Raw genomic sequence first — 27,956 nt, 5'->3', positions numbered from 1 at the left:
CTCTTCCAGAAGATGCGCAGCTCCAGATGCTACCTGAGAGGCAGCAAGAGCTTCTCTAATTCTGTTCAGCAGAGCCGAGCAGGAGAAGCCTACGCAAAGGCCAATCTGGTCACGTTGTCCCCCAGTCCATTCCGCAATGGGAGGGCCCGTCCACGTGCGCTCAGTGACGCGGGACTCTCAGCTCTTCCACCTGTGAGAAACCACGCCCCAAATACCCTGGGCCCAATTTCTAGCGGTGCACATTCATCCCAGGGTGTTGAGGACTTTTCCAAATGCTCTTTGTAAGGATGACAGGCCGAGGTTCCGAGCTAAAGCTCATCCCCCTGTGACCCGGGATTTGTAGAGGTTCCTGCCTCCCCGGAGGTTCGGGCACTCCGCTCTGTCTCCACAGGTGGAGCAACCATTTTCATAGCGACCTCTTGCAAGAGATTCAGGAAGGGGTTAAAGACCCAGAGGAAGTGAGGCAGCTTGGATTTGTGCTTCCACTGTGATTTCTGGTTATTCAAGGATCAGAAGTATTTTCAAAGAACCAAATGAGGTGTTTCCTGCTGATAATAGTGAGAAGCCCGGTGCGCGAAGCCAATTGTGAGTTTGGGCAGCAGAAACCTGTGCGTTGTCTGGGAGACGGGTGATGTGGGGACAGGCTGGGGTGCAGGGCTGAGACGCTTTGAAGGTTCAGTGGCCTCGGCTTCCTCGTGTTTTAGGCCAAGTCTTTATGCGTGGGAATCATGAAAAGGGGGAGAAAAGGAAATGCAAAGAAAAGGACAGGAGAGAAGCTTGTGAACAGGAACTAGAGGGAAAAGAAGCAGAAAGGAAGTAGATGCTACCCAGAGTGCTGCTCTCCTTTCCAGAATGTGCTGTACTTTCGGTCTCCAGAGGTTTCCATGGAGATAAATTGGCTCCATTTCTGGAGAGAGGTAGCAGGCAGTGTCTATCCTGGGAAGCCAATTCTGCCCCATTTCTACCACTTGCTGCATCGGGCCTTGACTGGGTGGTGAGGAGGCCTCTGTGATCTCCAAGTTCCTTACCTCCTGTGACCGTGACTGAGAAGAAATGACCATTCCACCTTGTTGCCATTGCTCTTATGAATACTCAATCATTCCTCCCTCTTCCCAAGCTCCCTTTTCTCCTTTCTAATTATGCTCTCTTTCTTGCCTCTAGGGCTGGCAAAACCAGAGGAACAAACCAGACTAGGCTGCCTCCCTCTCCAGTGAAATCAGTTGTCAGTCCAATCCACTGAGCATGTGTTATGCTTTCAATAGGCAGTCTCAGGTACATCGACCACCGGCACCCATAACGAGGGTCTGCTCTCTGCCTGCTATGCCGTTAGGCATTTCACAAACCCCACTTTGGCCTCACAGCAGCCCTTTACAGGAACTGGCCCATGACAAAGGTTCAAGCTGTGTTGTAACAATCTAGACCACTTTCTGCCTTCGGGTTAAGGATTTGCCTGAGCCTGGCATGGCAGTGCCTATAATCTCAGCCCTCAGGAGGCTGAGGGAGGAGGATCGCCATGAGTTTGAGGCCAGCCTAGGCCACCATAGTGAGTTCAAGGCCAGCCTGAACTATGTAGTGAGACCCTATCTAAAAAAAACAAAACAAAAAACAACCCCAAAAAAGGATTTGCCTGAATTTGGAAAAAGAAACCACCCTCTACAACCCGTCAAGGTAGACCCACATCAGCGTAAATGTACAGTCAGCATAACAAAGAGCAAGACAACGGACCCAACTTGCCCTGGTGTCACAAGTGAGGCTGACGACGCCTGAGATACCACACAACTGTCAGTTTAGTCTCAGCTCGTGGTTGTGAAGCTTTAGTTGGGAAGGGAGAGTTAGGTTTTTTAACTGAAATACAGATTCCTTAGACTCACCTCCAGATATTCTAGCTTAGTTATCTAGGGTGGAACCCAGTAATTTGCATTTCTAACCAATCCCAAGGAATACTGATGCTGCTGGTCCTGGGGTCGCTGATCCAAAGCAGAGGCCTGCAAACTTCTTAGACTGCAAACCACAGTATGATTGTGGTATCAGGGAAAGACACTTGATTTATTTTTCAGTTCCTGGCACAGAGCCCCCAAAGCCTTTGTTGCATCCTGAGTGCAGTGACAGGGTGATTGTAGTGTCTTCTGTTCTAACGAGGCGACTCCTGGTAAGCCCACAGACAGCGCTTCAGAACGGGAGCTGGCCACCGAAGGCCAACCCGTGGTTCCCAGCTTGGAACCCTCAGTCCCACCCCAACTTCCAGGAAGAGAGAAAAAGGCTGGAGATGGAGTGGATGACTGAGAGCCAGTGATTTAACTGACCATGGCTACACAATGAAATCTCTATTTTAAAATCCCTAAACTACGAACTTCTGATTTGGTGAACCATTGAGGTTCTGGGAGGTTTGGGGTGACATGGACACTCTGCATATCACCACCCTTCACACTTTGCCCTGTGCATTTCTTCCATTTGCCTGTTCCCGAGTAGTATCCTTTACACTAACCCTGTAAAAGTAAATACAGCATTTTCCTGAGTTCCGTGAGTCATTTAGCAAATTATGGAAGCCGAGATGGTTGTGGGAACTCTAAGTTACAGCTGGCCAGAAGTACCGGAGGCCAAAGACCTGCAACTGCCATCTGAATGGGGCTCGACTGAGCCTCTAACCTGTGGCCTGTGCGAACTCCAGATGGCCGTGTCAGAACTGAATTGTTGCACACCCAGCTGATGTCAGAGAAATGGTGTTGAAAAGGACGCCACATATTTCACAGATGATCGGTGCCAAAGTCACCTGTGAGGACACTTCTAAATTGGGGCAGTCATCTTTCCTTTTGCTGAAATCAGCCTGCTACCCTGTGGAGGGGTGTAATGTGCATGCGTGTCCACACGAGGGAGCCGGGCAGCACATTTGCAAGCCACTCTCCTCCCCATGTTTCCTCTCTTGATTTTTCTCTCATCTGGCAAGTGACGTAACTGGAACCCAAACTGAGTTCCCAGCCTCATGGATGTCCGCTGTTAAAGTGATCATGTTGACTGAGATGAGGACCTGGACATTGGAACAGGACATCCAGGGAGATCATGACGGAAATGGCGACACTGAACCCCTAACTACTTATGACTCTTCTTTGCCAATAGAAGTAGCGTCACCACTCCTGGGAGAAGTGGCTTCTCCACTCCCATCCAGAAGGATTAATCCTGGGTCAAGAAAGCTGTGAATCCCTCCACCCCCAGCAGTTGTTTGCAAAACAGTTCTGACTCTCCTCAGGACCCGCCCAGCAACCTCTTCTTTTGCTTCCCGACCTATATACAACCAGGCTCAAGTCCCAGGCCCCTAAAGGTAAAGTACAAAGTATGGCCCATGAGGAGATATAGTATACCCCAAAGAATTACTTGAGAGCTCTGATTTACACAGACAAAAATCTGAGGAATATGTGTGAGAGTAGATGTGAAGGGTGTGACAAAGGTAGAGCCCTAAAACTGCATCGGGCCCAATTTATTGATATGGACCCATAAGCAGAGATATTGCATTTAATGTTGCAGCTTAGAGAGCTGGAGCTCTGGGTGTGTGGTTGGCAGGCAGATGCATGAATCAAAGGGTGGCTGCAGTGGGCAAGTTAGGGAAGCCTGACCTGCTTTTGTTTAATGCAGAGGAGGGAGTTCAAAGGCTTAGGGAGATCAGGATGTTAGAATGCATTTGTCATTAAGACCCACCTGGGAGGATCCAAAAGACACATCTTTGGCTGTGACTATGAAAAAGAAATTTGTGAGGGGAACCTCAACTTTCTTGAAGAGCTCTATTGTCACTCTTTTCTATAACCCAGATTTATGGCTGGAACTGCCACCATTGAACTGGGAACCCCAAATCCAATGGGAGCAATTAGATTCCAGTGCAGCAGGGACTATGTGGCAGTGCCCAGCCACCAAACAGGGATGAATGTGGTTGCTGCAATAGACAGAGCCAAACAGTAATCGGAACAGTCTGGCTCTTCACACAAATGGCGTTGCCTAGTTGACCATGGTGTTCCTAGAAGTGGATGAGGTAGGTGGTCTACTAAATTCTTATTTGATCTGCATAAGCAAAAAAGTTCTAGGTCAAGTGAACAAAAGTCTAGCTTGAATCATAAAAACACAGCCACCCTAAACTTATGGATAAGACATTTGCCTAGAAAACAGATTCCGTAGGCTGTCTCTTAGCATTACCATAGCCTGTGATTAAAGAGAATGGAAAACGACAACAACCCAATACAGCTAAGACTACTCAGAAACAAAAATTTGGGTCACTTTACCTGTTAAAGAATCAAGACCAAGCTGGGCATGGTGGTGCATGCCTGAATCCCAGCACACGAGACGCTGAGGCACTCAGGAGGTCGAGGTCACTTTGAGGTCGGGGCCAGCCAGGGTTATACAGTGAGTTCAAGGGCAGCCTGAACCACATAGTGAGATCCTGTCTCAAAACAAAAAACAAAAAACAAACCCCCAGCATCATGACCAACTGAGGTGCTTGCTGAAAGCAAAAGGAATAAGAAATGGACAGTGGAAGAAGACAGATATAAATGAGTTACACACATGTGACCAGTTACAAAATGAATGCTTTTGTCTTTATTTCTTCCTTGGTTTTTGGGGGGTTTTTTGGTATCAGGGATCAAACTCAGGACCTTGCACTTACTTTAGAGGGAGGCACCGGAACTACTGAGCTAAATCCCCAGCCCTCTTCCTTGTTTTTTAATGACAGTGTATCTTTATTTTCTTCCTTTTCATGCCCCCTTCTCATGCATTGACTTAAGATAAATTAATTGACTTTATATGGGAGTATTTAAGTACTGTCAACTTTGCGTCATAGTATTTAAGTTATGGTATATGTCAAAGAGAAGAGTAAACATTACTTAGGGACTTTTCATCTTCTAGAAAAGATTGATGTGCTTTCAGTTGGGCACAGGATAGGTGTATTATACAGATGGGATTATGATCTTGCTGTTCTCTTGGAGACTAAATACGGTTTAAGAAGATGCAAATGGGTGGTAAGCTGGTAAGAAATGGACTTACAATGATTAATTCTATGTGTCAATTTAACTGCCAGAGGATGGCTAGATATTTGATCAAATATTATCCTGGTGTTTCTGTGATGGTGTTTTGGGATGAGATAAAAGATTTAAATTGGTAGACTGAGTAAAGCAGGTTGTCCTCTGTAATATGGGGAGAACTCATCCAGTCTACTGAAGGCTCCCCCTGCCTGAAAGAGGCATTGGCAATGCCTAGTTCCCCTGCAACTGGGACATCAGCTCTGCAGACTTGGGGCCTGCACTCCCATAATCACGTGCCAGGTGTGTGAGTATGAGTGTGTGTGTTTCTCCTACCGGTTCTATTTCTTTGGAGATCCCTGAATAATGTGCTATTTCATGTAAATGATGTTTTTAAAATTTCAAATTCCAATTATTCTTTGCTGATAAACAGGAAAACAACTGACTTTTGCATACTAACCTTTAATCCTACAATCATCTAAGATCCATTTCTCAGAAAGTATCTGTTATTAAGTGATACAGGACTACAGATGCATTTCTGCATCTTGCTTTTTTTATTATTTTGTATATTTTAGAGATAATTCCATGCCATTGCCTACAATACAAAAACTTGAGTTATTCTTTTTAATAACTGCATAGTAATTCATTTTATGTTTGACCATATTATAATTCAATCAGTTTTGTACGAACAAATTGTTTTTTCTATTAAAAAGAGCAGTGTAATGAACTTCATTAATCACTGGTCATTTCAACATGTTAGAGTATATTTTTAAGATGAATTTCTAGCAATAGAATTACTGGGTAGAACTGCCATTTTGATAAATACTGCCATATTGTTTTTCACAGGGTCATTGTTTGTGCTTCTATCTATCAGCAATATATGATAATCCCAGTTCTCCTACTACTTCACCAAGTACAGCATATTAAAGAATTATTTAATTTTTAAAATAAATATGTTATTTTAGTTTCATTGTATTTTTCTTATTTTCGATGAGGTTGAGCCTTTATATTGTGCATTTTTCTGTGAATTATTGATATGCTTTTGTTTTCTGACAGGTTGCTGATGTTCTTAACTATAGGTTCTTTTTTCTGAATTAAAAAAATGAGCTCATGTGATATCAGTTGCAATGTTTGTCATTTTGGCTTATATACTTTTGCCACTTTAAAAAAATTATATACTTAAATCTACCAATTTTCTGTTATATGGCTTCTGAGCACTGCTGTGGAATGTATCAGGATTTCTTCAAGGGCACTCACACTTTATCTTTCCCATTTATTCTTTAATCTATCTGGATTTTGGTGTAAAATATGAGTTGTTAATTGGGTTCTAACTTTACTTCTTTGTGATGGCTATCCAGTTGTGCTGATACTTGTTGAATTTTTCAAGTTTTTTAAAATCAAGAATATATTTTGAACTTCATCAAGTGCCTTTTTGGCATTTATGAAAATGAAAGTTTTCTTTTAAATAAGTAATATAATTATATCCTTACATTTTTTTGAAATGGCATGTTATATTTATTTAGTCAGGATTTTCCCATGATATTTATGAATACGAATTTTTGTGATCAGTATAGATGTGTATGATGCACATGTGTTTTATGAGATTTTGGCATCAGTATTGTTCTCACTTCATAAATAGAATTTGGAATGTTTCCTTCTTTTTCTGTCCTCAAGAAGAAACAAGAGGGGCTGGGGATTTAGCTCAGTGGCACCATGCCTGCCTCACAAGTGCAAGGTCCTGAGTTCGATCCCCAGTACCACCAAAAAAAAAAAAAAAAAAAAAAAAAACAAGAGCTAGGCATGGTGGTACACTCCAGTAATCCCAGCACTCTGGGAGGCTGAGGCAGGGGCACTGCAAGTTTAAGCACAGCCTGGGCAAATTAGCAATTTAGCAAGATCTTGTCTAAAATATAAAATTAAAAATTAAAAAAGAAAGAAAGAAAAATGGCTGGAGCAAGGGTGGAGGGGCTGAAGGGTGCACAGAGAATGGGGAAAAAAATAAGAACCAAGATACATCATGTACAGGTACAAGCACCCAATGATAAATGTAAACATATTGTATACCTAAAATGTACCAATAAAAGAATCAAAAGAAAAGAAAAAAAATGTCTGGGGCTATAGCTCAGTGTGAAGGCCTTTAGTTTAATCCCCAGTACCACCACCAAAAATAAAACAAAATCAATAGCAACTGTTTCTGACCCCTCAAGTTACACCACAGAAATCTCCTCAGATTTTGTGGATTTAGGGATGGGAAAATGCAGTTCTCCATTTCTTCTATGATAATTGGCCTACTTAGAATATCTATCTGTGGAATGTTTTGGTAAATTGCATTTTCTTAGCATTTCGTCCATTTTATTCATGTTTTCAAGAACGCTGCATTGAATTCGGTAATCTCAATCTTTTTTTCTGTATCTATAATTATTTCCCCCTTATCATTTTGTATTTTTGTGCTTGTTTCTTGCTTAGGATGGTCAACCATCTTACTGCTGCCTTTTTCAAACCTTTTATTTAGTGTTCCTATGTCTATTTTCAAAGTGATTAACTTCTTTTAGCCTAATTCCTTTCTTCCTCTTTCCTTAAGTTTCCTCCATTGTTTTTTTTCTAAATTTTTGAATTGGATATTTCACTTATTTTGTATTTTATTCTGAGCATTTCATTAGTATATTCCATAGATACTAATATGCTCTGTATCTTTTTATCATTTTTTAGGATAGCCAGTAATTTCGATTTTGAGGTGGTTAAGAAAGGGATTTTTCCCCCAACGCACGTTTCTCACATTTGTGAAGATGCTTTGCAATTCTGTATGTTTTTTACTCTTCTACGCCCCTTTTTTATCCTACGTTAGACCCTTCCCTTCTCCGCCTCTGATGCTCAGACCAAAGGTCACGAGGACAGTTTCTCACCTTGGTGTCCACGACAGAGACGACTTTGGGATAGAGAGGAAGACCCGGGAGGGGAGGATTCGGGTTACCGGCCAGGGGGCGACCCCTGGGGAAGGCGCAGGCGCAGGCGCAGCCAGGGGGCCGGAAGCAGGTGCCACACCGTGGGCATGCGCCTCACGCCCCCACCCCGAATGCCTCTCTTCGATTGGTTGAGTTCTTGGCTCTGACCTGGACGGTGGCCAGAGCAGGACAAGTGGCTTCCATACTTAACGGGAGCGCTGATGCGGGAGGCCTGGAGATTGTACAACCTCTAGTCCACCGGCGGCCAGACTTGGGGACGTGACGCTGCTGGTGGCGGCGGAGAGGAACCAGTAGCAGCGTCTCCAAGCCTGCTGATGGCGCTGAGGTAACGGAGGGCAGAGGGCGGTGGGGCACTGACAGTTGCCGAGGGACTCGGGGGAGGGAGGACAGGAATCTACGCATCAGTGGATTTTGCTTCCCATCCCCATTGCCCAGAGCGGCCACACCCTGCTCCCTCTCCTCCCTCCCTACAGGACACGGGGTGCTGAACGTTTTTCTGTTGACTATTTCTCTCCATAGAGAAGAGTTATCCCTTCTCGCGCATTTGTTCATCCATTGTTATCTAGGGACTCATAGACTATTATTCCGTGGATTGTAATCCATGAGTATTTATTTGTCGCTCAGTTATGCCACTTTTCGGCCAGGGAGAGTCTGCACGCTGTATCTTTTCCACATGTTCCTGTCATTCTGACTTTTAGCACAAGATGTTCCGAGCTCACCTTATTGTTTCTCTGCTTCTGCCTCAGAGTCAGCTATTTCTCCAAAAAGTCCTGCTTTCTTTTATTAAGTATATTGCCATATGAACATACATCTGCACACCTCTGTTTCTGTCTATATCCTTATGTCTTCACATGTATTTAAAAAACAACACAAGTTTATAGTGACACCTCAATTCCAATGCAACATCTCAAGATTTGCTTTGATCTCCCCTTTCCATAATTGTATCTGCCTTCTTTGAGAGCAAGAAAGTTGGCTCTCGCTGTCACAGTATAGTCACTTATTTGCTTAATCCTATAATGTGCATAGTTACAAGATTGCTCACCCATACCATTGTGGAAAACAAGCCAACTCACCAGAGTTCAATACTGGTTTACAGTTCTTTTTATCCTTAACTTGTATAATGAAAAGTACAAAGGTCTCAGCTATAAAGAATGAGAAACTAGAGACATTTATAGCTAAATGGATGCACACTGAGGCCATACTCTTAAGTGAAATAAATAGGACACACATGTAAATACCGAATAGTTTCTCTGGTGTGAAAAACTAAAAGTGTAAATAAGGATCGAAATGTATGATTGATAATTGAAATAGGAAGAAAAGGTCTAAAGGAGTAGGGGAAGTGAGGGGGTAGGGGAAAGGAAAGAAGAGAAAAGAAAAAAATATGAGAAAAGAAAAAAATGGAAACAAAGTCTTTGTAAATAGGGAAGGATGGAGGGGGTGAAGAGAGGGCAGGGAAATGGGGAAAAAATAAGAACCAAGATACTCATGTAAAGGTACAAGATCCCAGTGATGAATGTAACTGTATTGTATACCTAAAATGTACCAATAATCTTAATGAAAAAAATTATAAAGGTTATAAAGGCTGTCAGAGGTGAAACCAATGTGTGAACATACAAAAAGCAAGTAGAATAAACAGAAAAATCAAAAAATGTCCCAAGTGCACATGGAAGGACAAAGATGGTATCATACATCATTGGGACAGAATTGAATTTTGTAATAAAATGATGCTGGGCCAAAAAGGATGACCATTTGGAAAAAGATAAAATTAGACCTGTGCCTCATATCATGCACAAAAGTAAAGTCCAAATGGACTAGGAATCTCAGTGTAAAAAGTGAAACTATTCAAAAAAGAAAAATATTTTCTCACTATTATTCAAAATCCACAAGCAACAAATGAAAATGTGTGATTAATTTGACTACATAAAACAAATTGCATGGCAAATCTACCACACATAAAGTCAAAAGACAGCTAACTAACTGGACTAGGAGAAAATATTTGGAACATGTATCACAGATAAAGGATCTTTACCTTTAATATTTAAAGTTGAATTTAAAATCTTTTCCAGATTAATTTACTCCATTTAATTCAGCGGTGGCACAATGATTGTGCTTTTTGCATCCAAATGTCAAGATAAGGAATTATATTCCCTTTAAAGAGAAATGACATTCATTTTAAAAATACTTATATCCTGTGTCTTAGGGCCTCAGAAGCAAACTCTGAGACTGGAATTAATGTTTAAATGATTGATTAGAAAGTTTCCAGAAAAAACAATAAAGGAATGGCAGGGGAATGGGATGAGGAGGGAAAGAAGGCAAGCCAGCTGCTGAGCAAGGTGCTCTGCTGTGTCTGCCCCCCAGGGACAGCTGCACAAGGCACAACTGATTGACCTTAACTAGAGAACCGGCAACTGCTGTTACTTCCATCCCCACCCATCAGTCATTGGCGAAGGACTGCCCCCAGGCGGAGCTATCTTCCCACATACTTCAGGAGTATAGAAAATGAATACTGGTTTCAGACAGTAAAAAGTGGGCTTTTAAATTTTTGTCCATGCACACATGGAGCTACAGGTCTATAAAATTGACAGGCTGAGGTTTTCACTCTTTCAGGGTAGAATTTGTGTTGATTGTTGTCAGGTTTTTTTGTTTTGTTTTTGTTTTTGTTTTTGAGACAGGGTCTTGCGATGTAGTTCAGACTGGCCTTGAACTTGCTATGTAGCCCAGGCTGGCCTCAAACCCCAGGCGATCCTCCTGCCTCTGCCTCTGGGGTGCTGGGATTACAGGCATGTGGTTGTCAAGTTTAAATGTGCAACATGAAAAATGCAGTGTTGTGTTACTGCATGAGAATCTTTGTTCTCTGTGATCCGTTTCAGGCTGTTTTCAAAGCTCATTGGTATGTTAGCTATGGAATAAAGTTTATCTTAAAAGCTGTAGGCTTTATTAAGATCGGGATGATATAAGCCAGTTTCCTATTATAGAAAGATTTTTATTTTTTAGAATCAGTCAATTTTTTTTGAAGCAAAACATTTATTGGTATATTTTAGATATACATAATGATAGCATTCATCATGGGGAATTTGTAGCTATACATGATATATCTTACTTCTTTTTTTTCTCATTTCCCCCCCTCTTTGACCCCTCTTCCCCTCCTTATTTACAAAAGCTTTATTTCCATTTTTCCTTCTATTCTCTCTTTTTTTCTTGTCCCTTCTTTCCTTTCCCCCTCCCCCTCCCTTGTTTCCCTTCTCATTTGAACATTTTCTTTCCACTTCCCAACATCTGTTATACATTTTGGTCCTTATTTTCACTTTCAGTTTCTCACCAGAGAAACAATGTGGTATTTAAACATGTGTGTCTGATTTATCGAACTTAAAGTATGGTCTCAAGGTGCATCTATTTAGCTAGACATGTCTCAAGCTTATCCTTCTTTATGGCAGAGTAGTACTTCATTGTATATTAAAAAAAATACATCTTCATTTGAGCTGTTTCCAAGATTTAGCTATTACAAGCTCTAAACGTGGGTGTGCATATATCACTGTGGTATGATGCTTTTAATTCTTTTGGGAAAATACCAAGAAAGGGAATATCTGGGTCAAATGGAGCCTCTAGTCTTAGTTTTTTGAGGAATCTCCACATTGATTTCTGCAGTGGTTGCACCAGTCTACACTCCCATCAACAGTGGAGAAAGGTTCCTTTTTTCCCACAGCCTCTCCAACATTTGATATTGGTTGATTTCTTGGTAGCAGCCATTCTTTCTGGAGTGAGATGGAATCTCAGCATCGTTTTAATTTGCATCTCTTGAATGACCAGTGATGTTGAACATTTTTTCATGTATTTATTTGCCATTTCTACTTCTTTATCTGAGAGGTGTCTATTCATTTCAGATGCCCATTTTTGGATTGGGTCTTTAAACTTGGGAGGTCTGATTTTTTTAAGTTCTTTATATATTGTAGCTATTGGTCTTTTGAGGAGTAGCTGGCAAAAATTGTTTCCCACTCTCTGGGTTGTCTCTTGACACTGTTGGTGGTTTCTTTTGCTGTACAAAAGCTTTTTAATAAAGATGAGATCCAGGCTGTTGATTCTTTGTGATATTTCCTGTGCAATCAAGGTTTTGTTCAAAAAGTCTTTTCCTACACCAGTGTCTTCAAGTCTATCTTCCAGCAGATTTAGTGTTTCTGTTTTAATATTTAGATCTTTGATCCATTTTGATTTGAGTTTAGTGTATGGTGAAAGATATGGGTCTAGTTTTAATCTTTGCCAAGTGGAAAGCCAAGTTTGCCAGCACCATTTATTAAAGAGGCTATCTTTCTTCCCGTGAGGGTGGTTGGCTCTTTTGTCAAAGATAAGGTAGCTGAGTATGTCTGTTTCTGCATCTTCTAATCTGTTCCATTGATCCTTGGGTCGGGTTTTTTTGTTTGTTTGTTTTCCAGTACCATGCTGTTTTTATCACAGTAGCTTTGTAGTATAATTTCAAGTCAGGGATTGTGATCCCCCTGCCTTGCCTTTGTTGCCCAGAATTTCCTTTGCTATTCTAGGTCTCTTCTGGATCCAAATGAGTATTAGGATTGTTTTCTCTAGCGCTGTTAGATAAGCTGTTGGTATTTTGATTGGGAGTGCATTAAATCTGTATAACAATTTTGGAATTATGGCCATTTTCACTATATTGGTTCTTCCTACCTAAGAACAAGGGATATCTTTCCATTTTCTGATATCCTCTTCTATCCCTTTTTTCAGAGTACTGTAGTTTTCCATGCAAGGATCTTTTACTTCCTTCATTAGATTGATTCCTAGATATTTCACTTTTTTGGATGCTATTTTGAAAGGAGTGTTTCCCTAATTTTTCTCTCAGTGAGTTTGTGTACAGGAATACTATTGATTTTTGAGTGCTGACTTTGTCTCCAGCTACACTACTGAATTTATTTATTAAATCTAGTTTTTGGAGTCTTCTATGTAGCATATCATGTCATCTGCAAATAATGATAATTTAACTTCTTAAAGACATTTTTTTTTTGGTACCAGGGATCGAACTCGGGACCTTGTGCTTGTGAGGCAGGCGCCAGAACCACTGAGCTAAATACCCAGCCCTTAAAGACATTTGTCTTTAAAAGTTATTAATAATCAGTAAATACATGTCTGAACAATGTGCTTCTTTCATAATGTATACATCTTATATGTTGAATAATAATGTGAGAAATGTTTATTCTTTGATATTTTAAATTATCTAGCTGGTATCTCAAGGAAACCGAGCATCCCTAGCTTAAAAAGACACAAAAACCAACTTAAGACGAGACGCTGAGGTAGCGTTTGTTGAGTTTCTCCACTGGGAAGTTCCCTTTCCTTCCTTCCCTGCTGTACGAGTTGTAAGGAAGCCACAGTGCTCGCTCGCACTTAAGTAAAGCATTTTTTTAACTCTCACATTATTCATTTTTGATGAACCAGATAAAAATATTGAGCTAGGGCAGTGATGCACACTTATGACATACATGTTGTTTTTCTTTTAACCACTTAGTCGTCCGATTACTTAAATATAGGATGGCCAAAAATTGCATATTTTTTCGTTAATTTTATAAGTTAATATAACAGGAAATATAAAAGCGACAATTTTATCAAATTTATTCAGTACAAGAATCTACTGGTTGAAATGACACCTGACAGCGCTGCCTAAGTAAACTGTTACATGGTTAAGAAAAAAAAGATGCTAATGTATGAGTTGTTTTTTCTAAACTAAACCTCAGAATTCAGGTTTAATTTCAGTGGTGGCACTTTGCAATAAATAAGTGGGTTTTGGGTTGCAGTGTGGGCACTGGTCTGTAAGAGATTCGCCATCACTGAGCTAGGCGTTAAGGATCACATCTATGAGATTTACCAGAATTAAACCCGAGCACTCAGGTGTGTGCAGGCCCTGTCTCTTGCTGGCAGGAGGGTATCACGGTATAGCTGTGAAGTGCTGTACTGTCCTTCCCCCTGCCGAGAGCAAGGGTTTCCCACAATCTCTGTCTAACTTGGTTCTGTAGTAAGACAGGGACGCTTGGTCTCAAACATCTCTAGCATTGTCATGAAAACGATTCTATCTGCTTAGTTGAATTTTCAGCATTATTGGGTATTGTCTCTTCTTTAAGATCCTGCTGCTTTCTGCCTCAGTGCTAATTAATATCCTGGACGTTATCAAGAAGATATGAGAGATGACATCAAATTCTGGTGAAGAAGGAAGAGCTAGCACATGGAGGGATCAGTGTTTCACAGTAGTTTTGAAAGAGGGTAATGTTTTTCTGTTTGGTACATATAAAAACAATACCCAAGGCTTTTTGATTTTACCATTTTTGTTGAAGCTCTTTCTAAAATTGAAGAAACTAGTATCATGTCTTAGTATTTGTAATATGGCCAGCAGAGTAAACACAAGAATAAAAAACAACTAAACAACTGTACCAGGTAGAAGAAAAACTGGGGTGAACCTTTTTAAGTCCCCAGTCCTTTGTTCTAAGATTTTTGGTACAGTAATATCTGTATTTAGGTATAATTAGTAGAATAAATGGTCTCTTCCATTGGTGAAATGGAAATGCCTTTTGTTCCAATGCTGAGATGCATTAACATTTTCCTTTCTGAAATATTGTAAGGAAGGCAATTGTGTGCTCTTTGTGACAGATGAGAAACCAAGCAGTCAGGATGTTCCTTGAAGAACAGAAGGCAAAGTTTATACCGACTTCTGGAAAATGCATGACATGATTTCAGTTTCCATGAGAGCTGTTGTTGTCTAGCTTTGCTAATTAAGATGCTGTTGCTATCTAGTCATTTTCTTAGTAAACTGAGGCAGGATCTAGTTACAGTGTAGCGGCGAAGTGCTACATTGTTTGTGCTTCCTGCTCTAAATAAAACTGTCACCTTCCTGGCCCTGCCTGCTGGTACCCAAGCGGCAGGGATGCTTGGTCTCATACAGGGCTACCATACAAGCACTAGGCTGACAAGTGACTCTTGAGAATGAGGGCTTGTTAATGTTTTGCAGGTGGTGACAGAAGGGAAAAGAGGTTATCTGGAGGGGATTCAGGTAAGTGACAAGTAGTATTTTTATCACTCTTGACTAATTGGTAAGTATTCCAATTCCATGTTTAATTACAATATTGATCTGCCGTAAGTTGGTTCAGGGGGAGGGGTCTAGTCCTTTGCCCATCCTAGCTGTGGGGGAATAAAGACCACACTCCACAGTGATGTGCACTGTTCTATATAGTTCATCACTACTTTGAATCACACAAAAGTGGGCAGAAGTTTTTGCCCAGATCAGAATTTGGATATATACTATCAAATCAGATTCTTGATTTTTACATACAACTAATGGCTACGGTTATAAACTGTGAACTGCCTGAGAGTCAAAACTACATTCTCAATTAAATATGTGTTATCTGCTTTGGATCCCTTCCTTTCATTCTGGCGAATGGTTATTGTTAGCTAGAAAACTTTTTAAAGTCGAGCAGATGAATCAGGAAAATAATCTTAGCACCTGGTAACATGGTAACATTTGTTTAAATCGTACTTGGGGAGATTTGTGGTTGATCAGTAAGCTGTGAAAAAGCAAGTGTGATTTGTAGCCCAGATTTCAGACCCTATAGTGTCTATATAAAAAGGTAAAAAAATCAATAACGATGTTAGATCTAGTTCTCTTTGGCTTACACGTATATTTTTTAAGTTGTGTTGCTCATATCTTGTGCTTTCTTGACAATTTATAATGGGAGCTTTCTCGGTATTTTATGGTAGCAGTTTATCTTGGTCCTGGCTTACTTTTAGTGGCTTTAGCACTAATAAATTGAATTGAGCCTCGCTACTAATGTAAAAATCACTTTATTTTCAAAAAGTAGTTGAGAGGAGTAGATAACAAGAAGGTAATCAGAAACGTCATGGGCCTGATTTAGGACATAGAGTCATAAATGAAACAGCATGATGTTTGGATAAATAATGGTCAGTTTCTTTATATTTCTTTTTCTCTCAACTTGGTGATTTGATATTTTAAGTTACTCCAGCAAGGATTTTTTGATTGGTTGTTTTGTTTTGGTAGAGAGCTGCGGTGGCTAATATGTTGCGCTCATTTGTGTTACAGTGCATGAATGAACTGAGCAGAAAGCAACAGTAATTATGGGTTAAAATAACAAATCTTTAGAGATTTTCCCCCTACTGGAGAAAGTTTAAGTCCTGAGCCAAGCCTGTCCCACAGAACTTTGTGGGGCAGAAATGTTCTCCATCTGCGCTGCCCTGCAGGAGCGACAGGTCGCACATGGGTAATGAAATGTGATTAATGCAGCAGAGAAACTGAATTTTCTATTTAATTTTAATTATTTTAAATTTAAAGTTACATGTGGCTAGTGACTGATTAGTTGAACAACATAAACTTAAACAGTAGTTAACATTTCAGAACATTTACATTTGCACTTAACATTTGCCAAAGTGCATCAAAATGGATTATGTAACTGTTGCTTTCCCCGTCTCGGGTACACCTCTTGCAACACCTGTGTGCCAAGCTGTTGTGTCTCTTGGCACACCTGTGCCAAGCTGCTGACCACTCTTGGCTTTGCTATGGGCTTTAATTTTAGGGCTCCATGCCCAGAACTGTTACCTGCTTTATAAATAATTAATGCTGTGGATACCTGATAAAAATCTCATTTTGCAGCCAGGTGAATCTTGAATCCTTTTGTATTAACCGCAAAAAATTTTTTCTCTTTTTCTCTAGATATTCCAATTAATATCTAGTGCTTCAGTTAAAAGCACTCTATATTTAATTTGGGGCAAATAAGCAGCCAATAGTGTTTAACAAGTAGTTCACATTGTTCAGTAGTTCCATGCACTATCTGATTAGTACTATTCTGATTAATAATTTTTCTTTTTTTCAGAATTGGCAGTGAGGGTCAATTTAGGAGACATAGATTGTGACCATAAATATTAAAGAGGAGGATTCTTTTTGACACTGAGATTTTTCTGCAGTGCTACAGTGGAGGAAACATCCATAGACATCGTGGACATTATTTAGCTCCTGGGATGAGAAGAGAGCCTGCTGTTGCTGAACAGGCGATGAGAATGCATTGTGCTTTTTTCTTTGGGAATATTTGAATATCTCCTCAATGCTGAAACCAGATCAAAAATACAGATTGTGATAGCAAAGCGGTCTGAGTCATGAGCTCATGTGAGGACAGTCATTGGCCCTTTCCTCTGTCAAATTAGACTGTTGTGGTTAGGTATAAAAGGTGGGGTTTGCAACAGTTTTTCCTAAAACTTTATTTCGTAGTTCTGTAAAAATGGTTATATTGGATGCTTTCTAAGAATAATATGCTTGTGAACTGAAAGATACATGCTGTAAAAAGTCAGGCAGTTCTATGACAGTAGCATATATATAAGATATGGGGATTTCCAAGAAGTAAAATTTAGTTTTTTGGGTTTTTTTAAATCAGTACTGGGGATTGAATTCAGGGCCTTTGCACTGATCTATATCCCCATACCTTTCTCTTTTTAACTTTTTACTTTGAGACAGGGTCTTATCAAGTCCCCGAATTGCCTACACTGTACTAAAACTTGCAATCCTCCTGCCTCAGCCTCCCAGAATACTGGGATTACAGGTGTGCACCACCAGATGGCCAAATTTGACCATAGAATGGCAGTAATCACTGAGCTCCCCTTAAATATAAACTACAAAGATTCCATTTATATTAATTGGGCCTTAAAGTAATGACTTCGTACAAATAAAAACAACTAGTTAACATCATAGGCCTGAATTTGAGGAAAGAAGGAAGATAGGTTTGAAGATGACAAAATTTTTCCAACTTGGGGCCCAGAGGGAAATTGTTCAAAGCAAAACAGCACTACTGTGTGGGGAACAGGGAAAGGGGACATTACCTCTGCAGTGAGTCCTAGTCTTCTGCGAGCCACAGGAGCACAAGGTGAATTAACTTATTATTACAGGAAAGGTAGACAAAATGAGACTGAGAAGAAGCTGAGCTTTGGGCCTGATCAGTGCTGCTCTGGGCAGCAAAGACAAAAGCCCCTGAGCTTGCAGCACCTTTTATTCAGTCCATCGGGAGAAACAGATGTAACAGATGACTGGAGAGCAGGTGGAATTCCTAGATCAAGGAGGAGCTATGCAGATGAAGATTTTGTTCCTCCCAGGGTGTCTTCTGCTGCTGTAATCTGGTCCTGGAGCATCACAGCATCACCAGATCATTGAGGTCTCAGTTGTGACCGAAGGCCAAAATGGAATTATGTCTCAAAATGCCATAGCTGGCCTGTGGGCATGAGAACTAGGCCTAATCAAATGATTTTTCTCCAATATTATGTAGTATTGCTCCCGACACTACTGAAACATTTTCACCAAACAATATTCACCCTTACTATATTACCTGCATACTTTAGGCCCCTCCCTCCCCAGTTCTGGTAGGGACTGATTCCATGAACCATAAAATAAGTGCAGTGATCTGCACTTTGAAGAAACCATCAGTAGGGGGATCCACAGTTCTATACCACCCCAAAGTGATGGTGACTTGCTAATTGGCAAAGCAAAAATACACTCACAATTCCGTGTGAGTAGGCAATATAATCAAAAAGCTGTACTTGGCCTAGAATTGGGAGATACTACAAGACTGTAGGAAAGTCACTTCATTGTTCCAGCGTGATTCCAGTTTCCTCCTTGTTGAAGTACTGTAATGAAACCTTTTCCGAATGTTTATCTTTGTAAAAATACACTCAAGTTATAGGTTTCTTATTCCAGCCTGAATAATCTTATACATATTATGAAATAATATCAGGATTTTAACTTAAAATCAATCTGGTATTCAAAATATACCCTGAACCCTGTCAGTAATTATTAACAATGAAACTGACAGGTTTAAAAGTTAGGAAACCTCTCGGTTCCTCTAGGAAGCCACAGTAAAAACCCATCACACTTCCCACCTTTAACTTTTGCTCTCTCAGATTCCATATTTGAACAATTCTTAGCTCTTGTCCAGCAATGCTAAGGGAAAGAAAGATTAAATTATCTGCGAATTATATCACATCGATGTCTACATTTTAAGCATTTTTCCTACCTTGTTGTGGTGATCTATACCCCATTAAACAGAATTCCCCTGTCCAAGAGACAAATTGGTATCACAAATCACCCAGAATTAAAGAAATCACAAATCACCCAGAATTTACAGGAAAACCTATGATTTCAACGTCATGCGTTTTTCTCAGTGAATCCATTTTAGTGGCTGGTGGTGAGAAAGTTAAATAGTAATAGTTTAGTAGTAATTACTTGCCCTATCTGTCTAAAAAGGAGGAGGACAACCTGAAGATTGAATGTATAACTCACAGTTTAAGTGTGGAAAATTGCACAATCTTTCAGTTTGTATACCATTGATAAATTCAAATTTGAAGCCCACCGATATAGTTGACTCCTCTAGAAAAGATGGAACTCTCCATAGCTATCTTCCAGTGTTTGGTGGCTGTGACTGGCTATGACTAGCCATGGGTAAAGGTCAGGGAGTTTAGAGCTATTCTCAAATAGTACAATCATAGGGAATTAATTCTTGCTTCAATGTTAGTCCAAAGACTTTTCGTTGTGTTACCATCTCTCTGTTGGTAACTTTAAGGCCTACTGTGCCAGTTTGGCCATAAGATCCCCATTTACACATACCAGGTTATATCTTTGCTCACAATTTAAACACTAGTGAAGATCTCTTGTCCTAGCTACTCTTCTCACTGCTGAGACAAAATATCCGACACCTAAAGTTAAAGGAGGAAAGTTTTATTAGCTCACAGTTCATAGTTGGCTTGCTCCAAGGCAGGGTGACATGGTACAGGGCCATCACAGAGGAGAAACACTTCATGGCAGGCAGAAGGCAGCAAGGCAGCAAAAGCAAACAAGGCTCTTTCTGTCCCATATTATCTTATCCACTTGCAAGGCAGGCACCAGAACCACTGAGCTAAATCCCCAGCCCAATTTTTCCTACTCTTAACCTCTGTTGTTCCTAGAATTCATTCTTCGATTTTAGAGAACACAAACTCACATTTTGGATATCTAGCAGGTTGAGAGTTATAATATTTTCCATGTTTAGATTATTTTTGCCTGTTTGGATTGCTTGCTACCTTGTATCATTTTTGGATTACTTGGTGCCCTATATCAGACCTCTGACCACACAAGGCTTTGGGGGGACATTAGACACAAGCCATAGCATCTCTGTTCACTGGTTTGAAGGCAGGAAAATGCTACACAAAAAAGCGGGAATGACAAGCCTTGAAATGGTGGCACAAGGATTATAGAGTGTCATTGTGTTTTAAAGGAGTTGTGTTGAAAGACCTTTAACATTTCCAGTAACTAGTTTGAGCATGCAGAATTTGAAACATAAAAAGGCTGAACTTCACAGGCCTCAAAGAGGAAAACACACACTTTTTACAGTTGGTTCTGAGTCTGCCTCTGGACACACGATTGTCTTGCTCACGGCACCACTTGCTTTTCTGAGTACCGCTCTCGTCAGTGTTGATCTTGGCAGCTTGGGACACCAAGGTCTCCTCTAGCAGGTGACTAACCTCCCTGTGTTCCTCAAACACTGGGGCTGTCACAAGTGCTTTGCGTACATAGTCTCAGCCTCAAGACAACCCATGAGGGAGAAATGAGCTCAGAAGAAACTGGGCTCCAAGATGCTTTGATTAACCATGTAACCTTCATGAATAACAGTCCCATGGCAGTCCAGAGCAGCCGATCAGTTCTGGTCCCTCCTGGCTGCTCTCTGCCCTTCCTCCCTGCACAGCTCTTCCGGAAGTTCCTGTCAGGATGGTTCAGGAAGTTCACTGACTAGAAGTTCCTGTCAGTGACCACGAAGGCAGAATTTGTACCACTGTTAGAGTTGGGAGTCCTTTATATTGTGGTACCACTGCACTTTGTTAGTTCTTTTTCTACTCTCTGTAATGTACCCATTTCCTAGCCCTCTACTTCAACAGTTTCTAAATAGCTTCATTAGGTAAGGGGGCACTGCCCTCCTTTGGGTACCTACTGAATTTGCCCAAGAAAGTTGGAGGACTGAGGGAAGGGGACCTGAATTGGCACCCACCGTAGGGCCGGAGATTTAGCTCAGTGGTTTTGCTGCCTGCTGCGCAAGCGCAAGGACCCAAGTTCAATCCCCGGTACCAAAAAAAAAAAAAAAAAAAAAAAAAGAATTGGTACCCACCGCCATCAGGCATGATGAGAGGGAGAGAACAGTAAGAGGGGCAAAGACAAGAATACATAAAGTTTATCTAAATAAACTTCTTTGCTAACATACAGGACAGTCAAAAGTATTCCATGTGTGCACACATACTCTCCACCTCCCTCTCCCTGGAAAAGCTGCCCTTCACTTATCAGAAAGCAAAGTATCAATTGCTTTTAAACCCATGACTGCTTTCTTTGAGTACTGCATGACATTTTTCCAGTCCTTCCATTCTTATTGTTGGTCCCATACAGGTGCATGGCTCAGCACTCAGAATTATCTGGTCCTAGGGCAAAGGATTGAGTTTACTGTCTCAAAGAATAAAATACTTGCTCACCAAACCATAGAGAGTGCTAACTTATGATCTGTAATTTGTTACAAAATGACTGGCATTAGTCCATAAATAAGCTAATTCATTGCTAGTAGAGAACAAATCACACACATTCCTTTGCTCTACCCATTCCCAACTGTCTATCCTAAGTAGATGCAGGCCATGTATTGGATATTAAACATACGTGCAAATGTCCACACAAATTTATCTTCTTTTCAGAGAATACCCAGCTAGGTCCCCATGTCACTTGTACTTACAAAAACAATAGGACCATACCCCACCCCACTGCAATAACCTAAAGACTAAAAGCCACAAACATAATTGAAAACTCAGTCTCACATGTAGATAATCCACCACACAAAATAACGTTCTCAAGGTAAGTAGGGAGATTGGAGAGGGAAGCTGGGATTTTGGTGGAAGAGGACAGAAACAGGATGTAGGTGGGACACAGGTATTTCCTGTGCAAGATAGTGGCACTGGTGTAAGGTTTGGTTCTGGCAGATGCCTTTAAAATAGTTCTCATCGTCAGATATACACGCATGAGATCCCCTCCCTCACAAACTTCTTGCTTTGTTATCATTTTGGTTAGGGCTTGACCGAAGTGACTTCATTTTGATTCTGAAAACTTTTACATATTCAGTTATTTAAAGCCAAACGACAGCGCTGGACTGCAAGCACTAAACTCCCAAAAGGCATTTTCTAAACCATTTACTGTTTGCACGGTATGGACTGTGAAAATGTCCCCCCGGAGAAGAAACAGTGCGTTGGGTTCATGGCATGGATTTCCTCCCCTTTCGCATTGATGTCGTCCTTCCGTCCACTCCGTTTATCCTGGCCCATGGACCGGAAGTGCCCTAGGGGCCACGGTTGTGTCCTCCCTGCACCCTGGGTCCTTGGCTGGGACCAGAGTCATCCGGCTCACTTTCTAGAACGCACCTGGCACAGGTAACCAGGGTGTGGGGGGGATGCTCATCGCCAGCCTGTGTTTGGTTTTCTGCGTTTTCCTCTTTTGCTACTCCAGCTGTTCCTGACAGACATACTCTACTCCTTTTCTGGATTTTTGTGAAAATTTCCTCTCTGTTTATGATGATGAAAACAATGGCAACCAAATCGCCTCCACAACTTAGTCATAGCGCACCTGAAGCTCCCAGAGTTGTTGAGACCCTCCACTTGGTGTTGCTGTGATAACTATTAATAATCACAGCATTGCTAGTTTTTAATTCCCACGAGCTCCGATAAATCATGCATTGTATGTATTTTTGCTAATCCTCACACCACCCTTACAACATAGTGGTATTATCCGGGTTTGAGAGATAAGGAAACAGATGCTCGGAGAGGCTAAGTGACTTCCAAGGTCACACAGCTGCCCGGTCGGTGGCAGCTGGGCCGAGGCCTCCTTCGCCCATCACTCAGGCGCCTGGGGCTGCCAGACCCGGGTCAGGGCCCAAGGCGGGGCCGCAGAGGTGTGGCCCCGGGTGGTGACTGAATACCAGGTGCCCGGGCGGGGAGGGGTCCGGCTCCGAACTGCCGCTCGGTCCGCTCCTGGCTTGGGCGGACCCCGCCCCCGCCCCGCCCCGCCCCGCCCCGCGCACGCCCTGCCCCGCAGGACCCAGCGGCACGGGGCGGGGCGGGCGCAGCCCCATCCCGCGGACCTGGTCACCTGAGGCGTCACGCACCTTGCGGCGGGGCGGAACGCGTCGGGCCCCCGGGCTCCGGCGGCTCCGGGCACTGAGGCCACCCGCAGGGGGCGCTGTGGTGCCGCCAGCCCGTTCCGGTCCCCCCCCCTCCCCCGCGTCCCCGCGGGCGTTAGGGTCCCAGCCCGGCCGCGGGCTCCCCCGCCACAGCAGCTCCGTGCAGCAGGCCAGGCCTGAGTTCTGAGCCGGCGCTCGGCCGGGCGGGGCAGCTCCGTCTGCTGCGGCCGGGGAGCCGTCGCCGGCTGCAGGTCACCCCCTTCACAGCTCAGTCTCCAAAGGTGGGAGGCCTCAGCTTCGGTTCTTTCTCCCCACAGCTTGCTTGATGCCCTCACAGCACGGCGGCTGGCTTCCTCAGAAAGACTGGCCCAAGAAGAAAAGGGAGCGGACCCAAGCCTCTTAGGACGCAGCCTCGGAAGTCACACGGGCCGCTTCTGCCTCGAGCCAGCCAGCACACGTGGTCAACACGTCGGCCCGGCTCAGAGAGGGGAGTGACCTGACGCTCCACCTGTTAAAGGGAAATTCATCGCGGAATTAGTGAGCATTTAAAACATCACCACACCTCACTCCTATCCCGGGACTTGGAATCAGGACCAGGACTAGGGTGGGACCAGCCTGGGGCCCAGGACACAACACTCCAGGAGGCCCTGGGTTTCGGGTCTCGCACATCGAAATAAATTGTTTTGGATACTGGTGTTTCCCCAAAATTTACTCAATTCTTTTATTGGTGCTAGAAATGCTTTTGTTACTGTTGTTTTTTGTTTGTTTGTTTGTTTTTTGGTACCAGGGATCGAACTCTGGTCTTTGCGCCTGCGAGGCACGTGGCAGGCAGTGGAACCACTGAGCTAAATCCCCGGCCCTACTGTTTTATATTTTATAAAATTCCATCAAATTACGTAGATAATCGTGCCACCTGGGAGTAAAAATAGTTTTAACTGTCCCTTTTCATGGCAAGTGCTATTCTTTCTTCCTTCCTTGCCGACAACAGTGCAATGGGAGACGGGACAGCTGGATATTCGGGTGTGAGAGGATGGATTTGCAACCTCACAATGTGCACAGAAATTAACTCAAAATGGATCATAGACCTAAACAGGAGAGCAAAGACTATATCTTAGATGAAATAATAAGAATAAATCATCATTACCTTTGGCTAGCCAATGATTTCCTAGATAAAGTGCCAAGGAATCAGCCCACGTCCCAGCAGCGATCCACTGGACACACACACACACACCCGCCCCCACTCCTCTGTACAGCCACCTGGTTCCACACTACAAAGACACAGAGGACACCAGACCACCAGACCACGGTACTGGGTCCCGCCGCTCCCAGCCCAGAGGTAGGGGCTTCTGAGCCACTGTCCCACTGCTCCTGGTCCAGAGGAAGGGGCTTCCGGGCCACCATCCCTCCCGCTGCTCCCAGCCCAGAGGAAGGGGCTTCTGGGCCACCATCCCCACCACTGCTCCCGGCCTCTGTCCCACCTCTCCCAGCTCAGAAGAGGTGATCTTCACGAGCGCCAACAGCACCCCCATGCCCCCCCAATTGAAATGAGAAAACACGTAAATAAATCTCAAAACCAGACTTCCAGATCACCTACAACAACCCCAAAGGGAAATGAGATGGAACACTCTGATACTCAACCACCTGGACCCACTGAAATGGCAACAAAAGGGGATCTGGAAAAAATGAAATCAGAAATAATTTGTCAGATAACAGGAGAGATTGTGCTCCTAGTGCAAGACATGATTAATAAATCTAGAGAGGAGCTGAGGAACATGATGGAATCCCAACATAGGAAACAAATGGAATCCATAAAACAGATGCAAACAGATTTCCAGGAGATGAAAAACTCCATTGAAAGTCTACACAGCAGAATGAGCCAATGTAGGACAGAATTTCAGATATAGAAGATAAAATTGCAATTAATGACCAGGAAAAGAAAAATTGCTTCAAAATTATAAGGTAACATGAGAAATCAATCCAGCAGCTGCTAGATGATGCAAAGAAGAATAACATAAGACTGATTGGAGTCAATGAAGAAAGAGGAGAGAGTGCAGATGACATAAAAAAAACTGTTCACAGGAGTGATGGCAGAAAACTTCCCAAGCAGGGGAAAAGAACTTGACATACAGACAAGTGAGGCATATAGATCTCCAGCTAGCCTTGATCAAAAAAAAATCTACACATAGGCATATAATAGTTAGGATTCCAGAAACCCAACAGAAGAACAAAATTCTACAAGCAGAGAAAAGAAACAAATCACATACAAAGGAAAGCCCATCAGAATCACAGCAGACTTCTCAATGCAAACCCTCAAGACAAGAAGAGCTTGGAGTGATATATTTCAAGCGCTAAAGGAAAACAGCCTTCAACCCAGATTGATGTACCCTGCAAAACTATCTTTCAAAATGGATGGAGAAATAAGATACTTTCATGACAAAGAGCTCCTTAGGAACTTCATGAATACGAAACCAGCACTCCAAAAAATTTTACATAAAATGCCAAAAGCACAATCAAAATACTGCTCTTTATCAAAATTTAAAATGTTTCAGAAGACATGAATAGAGAAAAAGACCATGGGGCCGGGGATTTAGCTCAGTGGTTTAGCCACCCGCTGTGCAAGCGTTCGATCCCCAGTACCAAAAAAAAAAGTGACTCCTTTCTTGCCGGGCATTTAGCTCAGTAGTGCTGCCACTTTCCTCGCAAGCACAAAGTCCTGAGTTCGATCCCCAGTACCCGCTCCCCCCCCAAAAAGAGAAAAAGACAACGAACAGCCATATACTGAGGAAAATTTTGCAAACTCTGTCTTGAGGAATTTGCATCCAAAATACTTAGAAAACACAAGTATAAGAAAGACGGCCTAATTTAAAAATAGACAAAAGATTTGAACAGACATTCCTCTGATATTTGAATAGCCAATAGGTAAAAAGAGATGCACATCATTCATCTCTAAGAAATACAAATTTAAACAAGTAATAGAAGGAGATACCAGAATGATACAAAAGAGACAGACAATAACAAATGCTGGGCTGGGCATGTTGCTCAGTAGCAGGCTAACTTTCTAGTATGTGTAACACTTCTGGTTTAGTCCCTTCTCACACACACACACACACACACACACACACACACACGTGCTGCGAATACAGAGAAACTGGAATCCTGTACATTGCTAGAGGAAATACAATGGAACCTTATTCACGAACTTAATTCTGAATCAAATTTCCCCATAAGATCAATACTGAACCTAGTCATTGAATTAGATTTGATTCTCAACCAATTCGGTTTGCGACCAGAATAATAAAGAATTAACTTCATGAACCAAAGTACCACTGTATGAAATGGTACAGATACTTTGGAAAATAGTCTAGCAATTTCTGAGGATATTAAGCATGGAGTTACTATATGGCCCAGCAATTTTATTCTTAGGTCTGTATCTAAGAGAAACAATAATATTTGAATATATGTCCACACAGAAACTTGCATGCAAACATTTATAGCCACATTACTCATGCTATAAATATAAAAACAATCCAAAATTTCTATCAATTGATAGATATGGTACACTCATATAATGGAGTATTATTCAGCTACAAAAGGAATGAAGCATTGATACATATTAGAATTTATATGAACCTCGAAAACACCCAAGTCAATAGAATCCAGTCAAAAGACCATATATTGTATTATCTGATTATATGAGAAGTTGGGACTGGGCAAACTTATAGAGAAAGTACAACAGTGGTTGCCTAGGGCTGGGGACAGAAATGTAAGATTGCAAATGGGTAGCAGTTTTCTTTGGGGGTGATGGATATGTTCCAAAATGAGATGCTGGTGATTTTTCCACAGTTCTGTAAAAATGCTAAAAACCATTGGGTTATACACTTCAATCAGGTGAATTTTATGGCATGCAAATAATATCTCAATAGGACTAATTTTTAAAAGAAATGAGTAGTATATTGATACAACAATAATAAATCTCCAGATGATTTCAGAGTGAAAGAAGAAGCTAGGTAAAAAAAGGTACATATTGTATGATTCCATTGATATAAACTTGTAGAAAACACAAACTGATCTGTACTGGCAGAAAGCGGATCACTGGTTTCCTGTAGGGGCCATGAGTGAAAGAGGGATTTCTTTATAGAGGCAGCAGGGAGCTTCTAGGTGTAAGACCGAGGGCCTTACCAAACACTCCGAGGAGCTGACTGCAGCGAAGAACACCCGGGAAGGAACACACCGGACAAGTTGGAAAGTAAAACAGACCTTTATTAGTCTGGCCAGACGGCACTCCCAAAGCAAAGTAGCTTAGGGAGGCAACTGGCTCAGAGTTTTTATAGGGGGTTGCAGGGGAAGTTAGCAAGCAGAACTTACAGAAAAGAGAAAAAAATGTTGATGGTCAAAAGATGTTTGCAGATTGTCTTATAGATAGCTGTGTCTGGAACATCGGTTTCAGACAAACAAGGAGATGGGTAATTCACTTAGGAACTCTATGTTTATTACAGACTTTATCTTGTGTCCCAGAACTAACAAGCATCTTTAACCATTAACTCACATTCAATCACAATTGGGGCTAGGGGAGTTTTATGATTACAAAGTTATGCAGTCCCACATAGGGTGGGTGCTTTCTTTTACAGTATATTGTTGGTGATGATGGTTTCACAGCAGGTACCGAATGGGACCCTTTTCTGGTCAATTTATTCTATGTCATTTATACTTCAGAAAGTATTTTCTAAGAAATCATTTCATGCTAATTATACTATGATTTGGCATTAAAACAAAGCTATAGGGGC

The 27,956-nt window shown here is 41.9% G+C and overlaps 1 long non-coding RNA gene and 2 other non-coding genes across 4 annotated transcripts; all 3 read left to right on the top strand.

Moving 5' to 3' along the window:
- The first annotated feature begins 463 nt into the window (after positions 1 to 463).
- On the top strand, positions 464 to 23,862 carry LOC101722691 (uncharacterized). Of its 2 annotated transcripts, XR_001183518.3 has the most exons (5): positions 464 to 585; positions 1,162 to 8,285; positions 14,077 to 14,215; positions 14,958 to 14,999; positions 16,831 to 17,098. It is a non-coding gene; the product is annotated as an uncharacterized LOC101722691 (long non-coding RNA). The 2 variants fall into 2 exon arrangements; XR_204745.4 differs by lacking the exons at positions 464 to 585; positions 16,831 to 17,098 and adding an exon at positions 23,490 to 23,862 and having other exon boundaries at positions 8,082 to 8,285.
- LOC147825433 (small nucleolar RNA SNORA63) lies at positions 13,871 to 13,999 on the top strand. The gene has a single exon (XR_015441180.1). It is a non-coding gene; the product is annotated as a small nucleolar RNA SNORA63 (small nucleolar RNA).
- LOC147825432 (small nucleolar RNA SNORA81) lies at positions 14,272 to 14,457 on the top strand. Its single transcript, XR_015441183.1, has one exon. It is a non-coding gene; the product is annotated as a small nucleolar RNA SNORA81 (small nucleolar RNA).
- Positions 23,863 to 27,956: the final 4,094 nt, after the last annotated feature.

Source organism: Heterocephalus glaber, unplaced genomic scaffold (genome assembly GCF_053883595.1).
Source record: "Heterocephalus glaber isolate CG9 unplaced genomic scaffold, H.glaber_assembly_v1.0 deba00001504, whole genome shotgun sequence".
Taxonomy (NCBI): Eukaryota; Metazoa; Chordata; class Mammalia; order Rodentia; family Bathyergidae; genus Heterocephalus; species Heterocephalus glaber.
Note: the sequence above shows the minus strand (reverse complement) of the source record. Positions and strands in the feature narration are given on the sequence as shown.